Source organism: Culex pipiens, unplaced genomic scaffold, assembly GCF_016801865.2.
Source record: "Culex pipiens pallens isolate TS unplaced genomic scaffold, TS_CPP_V2 Cpp_Un0004, whole genome shotgun sequence".
Lineage (NCBI taxonomy): Eukaryota > Metazoa > Arthropoda > Insecta > Diptera > Culicidae > Culex > Culex pipiens.
In genome coordinates, this window is record NW_026292821.1 from 299,562 (window position 1) to 306,904 (window position 7,343).

The window sequence follows — 7,343 nt, forward strand, 5'->3', positions numbered from 1 at the left end:
TGATATTTACTTGTAGAGTCAAAACAGATCAGTAAACTTCACTTATTTGTATATTACACTTTTTGAAGATTACATTTTTGCGGTAACACTCTCAACTTTTACGCGCACGATCACATCACTCAACTATTTGTTGCTAATTTCATTAAGCCTTTCGTCGAGCCAATTCTCTACGTTGAAGCCAGACTTGTCCTCCAGACCTCTTCGCCGAGCCATGCCAGACCCGAACTCCTAAGTCCCGGGTGAACTCTTCACGGCGGCTAAGTCCCGGCGGCTCTTCACAGCGGCTAAGTCCCGGCGGACTCTTCACAGCGGCTAAGTCCCGGCGGACTCTTCACAGCGGCTAAGTCCCGGCGGACTGCGGCCTCCACCGCTAAGTCCGGCTGGACTGGGGCCTCTGCTACTGGTGGCTGCTGGCGGGTCTGGCTGGTCTGGGGCGTCTTCTGGAACTGGACTGGAACAAGAACTGGAACTAACTGCAACTCCTCAAGAATTTTGGGGTTTTTATAGTCAGTCCCCGAAAACTCTACTAAATTTTGTTCTACTAAAAGTGGTCCGTTTCGATGAGAAGCATCGATGAACCTCATGAATTAAATTATGCAGACCTCTGCAATTCTTCATGACATTCCGTATGGTGTAGTGAGTACACCTCAAAATCGGAAGTCATGGGTTCGAACCATTGTCGTGAAACTTTAAATTATGTTATTGGAATATCAAAATTATGTTCCTAAAACATTCTCAAAAATGTTGGTCAATAATGAGAAGGTCGAATTCTCCTTTGAACAAACATGCCCATGAATTTGGTTAAGCCTTAATTTCCCCTGTCGAATAACATCGCACATTCATAATTGAAAGCTTAACCATTTTTTTGATTGCCTAACAATTGGCGAAATTTAATAAAGGGCTTTTCAGGTGAGAATGACTCATGATCCACACCTGTACATAAGCTTAATTATTTGTCGCGCAACGCGAGTCGACGTGTAAAATTATTTATGCTTGCGTAAGCGCGCATGGTCAGAACTGTGGTGAGGATCGATAAATGGACAAATTTAATGATTTAAATTTGAGGTCGCTGCATTCCCCCACACTTACCAGCTAGATGTTTGTATTCTTGAAAAGCATTAAGAACATCTATCGAAAGTTATTTGTAGGTTGAAATAATATTTCCAAAGTCAATAATTTAAATTGTGTAAAAATTACTTTGCAAAAATTCATAAAAAGATACTTTGATGGCTGGCTATAAAAAAAAAAGATTAATAAAAATGGTTCGGGTAATCTCCCCCACACTTATCAGCTAGATGATCGTCTGAAAGAAATGATCATCTATGGAAAGAATATTGTCGGGTGTAGTGATCGTGAGGTTTACAATTTGTTCTTCTTGTGCTTTCTTGTAAATTGGTTTATAATTATAATTGCTCTTTTGATTTTTCTACTGTAAACTTATTTTCATTACTCTTTTGATCTTCTGTCCTGTTAAATTACTTGAATTACTGTTTTGAACTTCTCTTGTAAAAATATTTTCGTTTAAACTGATTTAAATAATCTTGCATTTGAAATTAATTTTCATTATCTCTCCTAAAAAAATCATTGCATTTTTCCCACTGTAAGCAAAATTTGTTGTTGTTGTTGAACTTTGTTGATCGGCTGGATGTTATCGTCGTCGTCTTCCATCAAAAATCGTCTATATCGTGAGGCTATTCATTCCACAGTGACTTGGTCAATTGGTCAGTTTTCGAGGCTAAGGTGTTAAATTTCGTCGATTAGTGCAATTGTTGTTTCCATCATGAATTATGCTTCATAACTCAACTGTGAGTTGACTGTGGTCAATTTTGAGAGTGCATTGACTTCTCTCTTGCTGAGTATTGTGAATTGTTCGTAAATCCAGTATTTTTTTTTTGTCCAAAATTGACTTTTCCGGATGCTTTGTATCTTTGACAATCTCAAATTATTGACATCGGTTGATGTAATTCTTTTTCCAAATGTTTAGGACATGTCGTTTGTCCGAAATTGTCTTTTCGTGTAATTTACAACTTTGGCTTTTGTAAATTAATGACATCGGATGATGTTATCATTTGTTTATCATGAAATTCTCCTTTTCCATAGTTTCAGACGTGCAGTATGATCTCAACTTGCATTTTTGTTCCATAATTGATGTTTCGCATTTCAATCATCTTTACTTCGCTTGATTCCACATTTCTATTTAGTAATTTGTTTTACGTGAATGTCTCGTTACTAAAATTGCGTTTTAATTCGTACTTGATCCTCATTGATATGACCTTTTACAACAACATCAACACCGTTACCTGTCCAACCTCCCGCATGACTTTGCCACTCACCATCTTGCCATCACAAACTTCTGCATACGAACGCGTAGAACTTCTCAGCATACGAACGCGTCGATCATCTCAAGTCGTCTCGTCTCTCATCTCTGCCATATTTTACTTCAGTTTCTAATTTTGTTTCTCCCACAAAAATGTCTTACTTGTTTTCTTCGTATGAACAATATTTTATACTTTTCAGGAATCTATCAGTTCATTTCTGTGCAAAATTGAACTTCAAATTTACTTACAATCTTATAAATCTTGTTGATATGAAATCAGTTCTATTATTTTAAATACTAAAAAAAAATCATTTCTAATTGACTATTATTTTTATACTTGAATAAAAAAAATACTCTATAAAGTTTTTCATTGATCTATACATCCTATCATCTTGTCATTGCAAAACTGCGTATGTTAAAATATCCTTTCTGTTATTCCAACTTTTTATGAAATCTGTATGTCATTCAGTGTTTTCAAATCTGTTACACTCATTCAGTCTATTTGTTAATTTGAGCAATTCGCAATAAAATGTTGAATTTGCAAGAAAATTTGTTGGTTCAATTTTCAGTCTAATGATAATGTTCTGATTTTTTTTATCCCTCTGAATTTTATCAGTTTAAAGGTGTTTTTCCCTTGAAGCGTTATTTTATCCCTTAAAAATCCCTTGAAGCATTATTTATCCCTTGATTTTCCCTTGAAGCATTATTTATCCATTCCCTTTAATTATCATTTGACTATCCCCATAAAGTGCAAATGTTTTGAAATGTTATTAACATATTGAATCCCCCATGGATTACAACTGTTTGAAGCTTTATTCGACATAAAAACTCTCCCCATAGAGTACAATTGTCTACTTTTTAATCCCTTTGGCGTTGCTTTATCAGTTTATGTATCCCTAGATCGGAACTTTTACCGTCCTTTTCGATCTTTTTAGATTCCCCACGATATACTCACAAATTTTACCTTTCCTTGAGCTGTAGTTCATATTCGTTCTTGTTGAAATTGTTGTCTTCTTGATCGTCTTCCAATGGTTTCCTGTAAATCCTTCGTATTAGCGTATAAAAAGTCTGAAAATATATTCTTAATCCATTGTTAAGTAAATTATAAAACACATGTTTACATTCAACATTCATTCTGGGTGGCCTTCCCTTGTCCAATTATTCTCACACACATTCTTACTTGCATACATGTTGTTTTGGAACATTTAATAATCACACCATCTTCATTTGCTTGTCGTTGAAATTTCATGATTGTTCAGTCCGTTTGATTTGTTTTTATTTGTAGTTAAAAATTGCGTCATTGTTTTTCTAAAACCCTGTTATCCCATTTAAGCTCAATTAAGTATATTCCCAAAATTGCAACCCAACAGCTTCTTAATTGTTTTAACGTGTTTCATCACTGCTTCATTATTATGTTTATATTTGATCATTATCGCTTCACGTGTTTTTTTAAAAAAAAAGTATAGACTCAATACTGGTATTTTTCTTAATCTGTTTCTTGTTTAAACCCCATCAATTCAATCATTTATAAAAATTATCTTTCATCCCCAATCATAACATTCATCTTGTTTGCGCATTTCTTTGATAATAATCTTTTTAATTATTTCAATTAGTTCATCAACCTATAAATCATATATTTTTCATGCTTATTTTTCTATATATCTTAAAAAATCCGGTTTCTGTAACACATATTTTGATTCATTAAATTCTCTTTATAATCATTGTTCTTTTTACTTATTCATCAATCATATCAATTCAATATATTTTTTTTTCAATATACATAAATAATCCCGTGTGTTAAAAATAAATATTTTCATTCATTGTAGTCTTTTGATATTAATCGTTTATGATACTATGTCATTCATTGCATAAATCGCTTATTTTTTCAATTTATTTTAATTGTACTGTAATTGTCATTTCAAAATATTTTTCTTGTATTGGAGCATATAATTTTAAATTATGTTAAATGTATTTTAAAACGGGTACATTGTGAACTATCATTAAGTGTTATGTTAATCATTATATTTTCTTAGTCTATTATTATGTACATCTTCAAATTTGTTGCTATTTTTAATAGTGGTCGTTTGATCGCTGTTAAATTTAACGATATCGTAAGGGCCTCGCCACTTATTTTGTAACTTTTGACCAATTCCTGTCTGTACCATTTGTACCAAAACTCTATCTCCCCACATTGGTACCCAATCATTTGTCTTTTTGTCATAAATTTCCTTTCTCTTTTCTTTTGACAATATTAAGTTGTTTCTAGCAGTTTCATGAGCATCCTTGAATATATCTTTCATAGAACAAATATAGTCGTCATAATTTAAATCTGAATCATTGATTTTATAAATTGTGCTCGGTATAGTAGCTTTTCTTCCATACAAAAGTTCATAGGGAGAATATCCAGTTGATGAATTTTCGGTAGTATTGTATTCAAACATAAAATATGGTATTAATTCATCCCAACATTGTGGATCTTTGCCAATAAAATTTCGTAAATAAATTTTTAACTCTCTATTTGATCTCTCTACTAAATTAGCTTGAGGATGATATGCACTTGTAACAATCTTTTTAATGTGTAATATTTTGCATGTGTGTTGCAATAATTTGCTTACAAAGTTTGTACCTCGATCGGTTACAACTTCTTTAGGAGCACCAAATTTACAAACAAAGTTTTCGACAAAAGTTCTAGCAACTGTTACACTTTCTTGGTTTTCCATGGGAGCTACAATCAAAAATCTTGTTAAATCATCTTGTATCACAAGTCCACAATTATTTCCATTATTAGAAATTGGTAACATAACCACATCCATATAAATTTTATCAAAGGGTTCATACGATGTTGTCGTAATTTTCATTGGCATCTTATTTGCTGGCCATATTTTATTCTTTTGACAGGAATCACATTGCTTTACATAATTCAAAACATCTCTTCGCATATTCTCCCATGTAAATAAAGGACTCATTCTTTTAATCATTCGTTTACCTCCGACATGACCACCCAACGGTGCGTCGTGAAAATCTTTAAGCACTTGATCTCTGTCTTCTGGCTTTACATAAATTCGTTCATTTTCTGTTGCATATAGGGTACGTTATCCATTAGTGGACCCCTTTCCTATAGTGGACCCTCTGAAGGGTTTTTAATGGAAAATTCAATAAAATCACAATTTCAAGCGTGTTGTTGTCTACAAATCTTTTATTTGGCATGTTCAGCATCATTTAGAACAATGATGACTGACATTGAATTGTCCTTTTCACCAAAATAAGTGTTTTGAGTTCGACATCTGAAATCAGCCATGGCCACTAGCATTTTCACAACAAAACTGCATTTATATTTTATGATTGAATTAACCATCCAATCATTTTTTGACTGATTATTTAACTTCAGCAAGTCGAAATAATGTAAGTTTAAGGATATTTACTAAAATAAAGCGAAGAAATGCAATTTTCTAGCAAAAATTATGGGGGTCCAATATAGGACAACGAAAATCCAAACTTTTCCAAAAGTGTACCCCTGTAAATTAAACCTTCAAAAATTATGAAACCTGTGTATTCAAGCAAAAGTTTCTCTAAAACATACAATAAATGCTTGTTGTTATCAACCTAAACGCATATTTTTTTCAATTATGAGTATAAATATAGCTGTTTTCATGTTAAAAGTACCAATAATGCTGAAGCCGTAAGAATTTATAATTAATCAAAACTATAGTTAATTGTACTTAACTAAAGCACCATAATTGCAGTTTGAAATGATATTTTATAATAATAAATCAACAACAAAACATTCTTTTTCCAATAAACATGCGTGGTTTTATCAGCAACTGTAAACAATTCTATTGTTTAGTATCGGTCAACCATTTATGTAATTAATATGGAAAAATTTGCATCAGGATTACTTTTTTTAAATTATTTTTATGTTTACAGTGGTTTTTGAGACGTTTTCTCTGATCTTTTTCGGAAATAAATGTGTTTAAATGTCTGTTTGGTTTTTTGTTGTTTAAAGCCGAATTTGTTAACAAAAAATATTTGTTTATGATGAAAAGTGAGCAAAATACATATTTTATTCATTATATCTATCATTAGACCTACACCATGCATCAAAACATCAAATATCGGTTAAATTTGGTATAAAAATAACAGTTTGCCTATAGTGGACCCGGGTCCACAATCGGATTATGGACCCGGGTCCACTATAGGAAAAGGGGGTCCACAACAGGCAAAAAAAACTTTTTTTTTCAATTGGCTATTTTCTGCTCAAAAACAAATAACTGATGAAAAAAATAGTCAAAACTGTTCGAAAGACTTCAGTTTTCATTGTTTTGTACAAAGGGTTATGAAAAAGTGCTTCAAATATTGAAAATTTGTGAAAAATGTGCTTCGGCTCTACTAGGGGGTCCACTAATGGTTAAAATACCCTAGTGTAAATGACTTTGAAAGTTTCATTGCAAAAAATCGTAATAAGTTTAGTTCCAACTCTGTTTTAAATATTCTATGAGAAATAATTTGTATAACTGATGCATCTTTAGCAAAATCAGGATAATCTTTAAAGCTTTTAAATAAACCATCGAAAAATTCTTCATTTTAAACTGCTGAACGATATGTTCCATTCAAAATTAAACCCCAAATTTTCTTTTGCGGGAATACAAATATATTTTCATTGGTGTAATCCTTAATACCATGTGGAAGGTCAATGTATTTACTCAATTCTTTGTGTACCGTAACACTGTTTAATATCATAAATGTAGCTTCGGCTTGTTCAAATGGTATAATATTTTTAGAAAATTTTAAAACGTTAAAATCGATATCTGTATCTTGGAAATCCTTGTAGGTAAATGTTTTATCGTTGCTATCATCGTCATTATCTAAATTTATGTCAATTTGTTGAAGTCCATTCATATTATTATTCCAATTAGTGTTGTTTCTAGATAAATTCTTTCTGTTTGAAGTATTTGTTGTGTTTTGATTATCTGAAATATTTTGTCTATTTTGTTTTGCTTGTTGACGAGTTGTAATTGCTACTAATTTT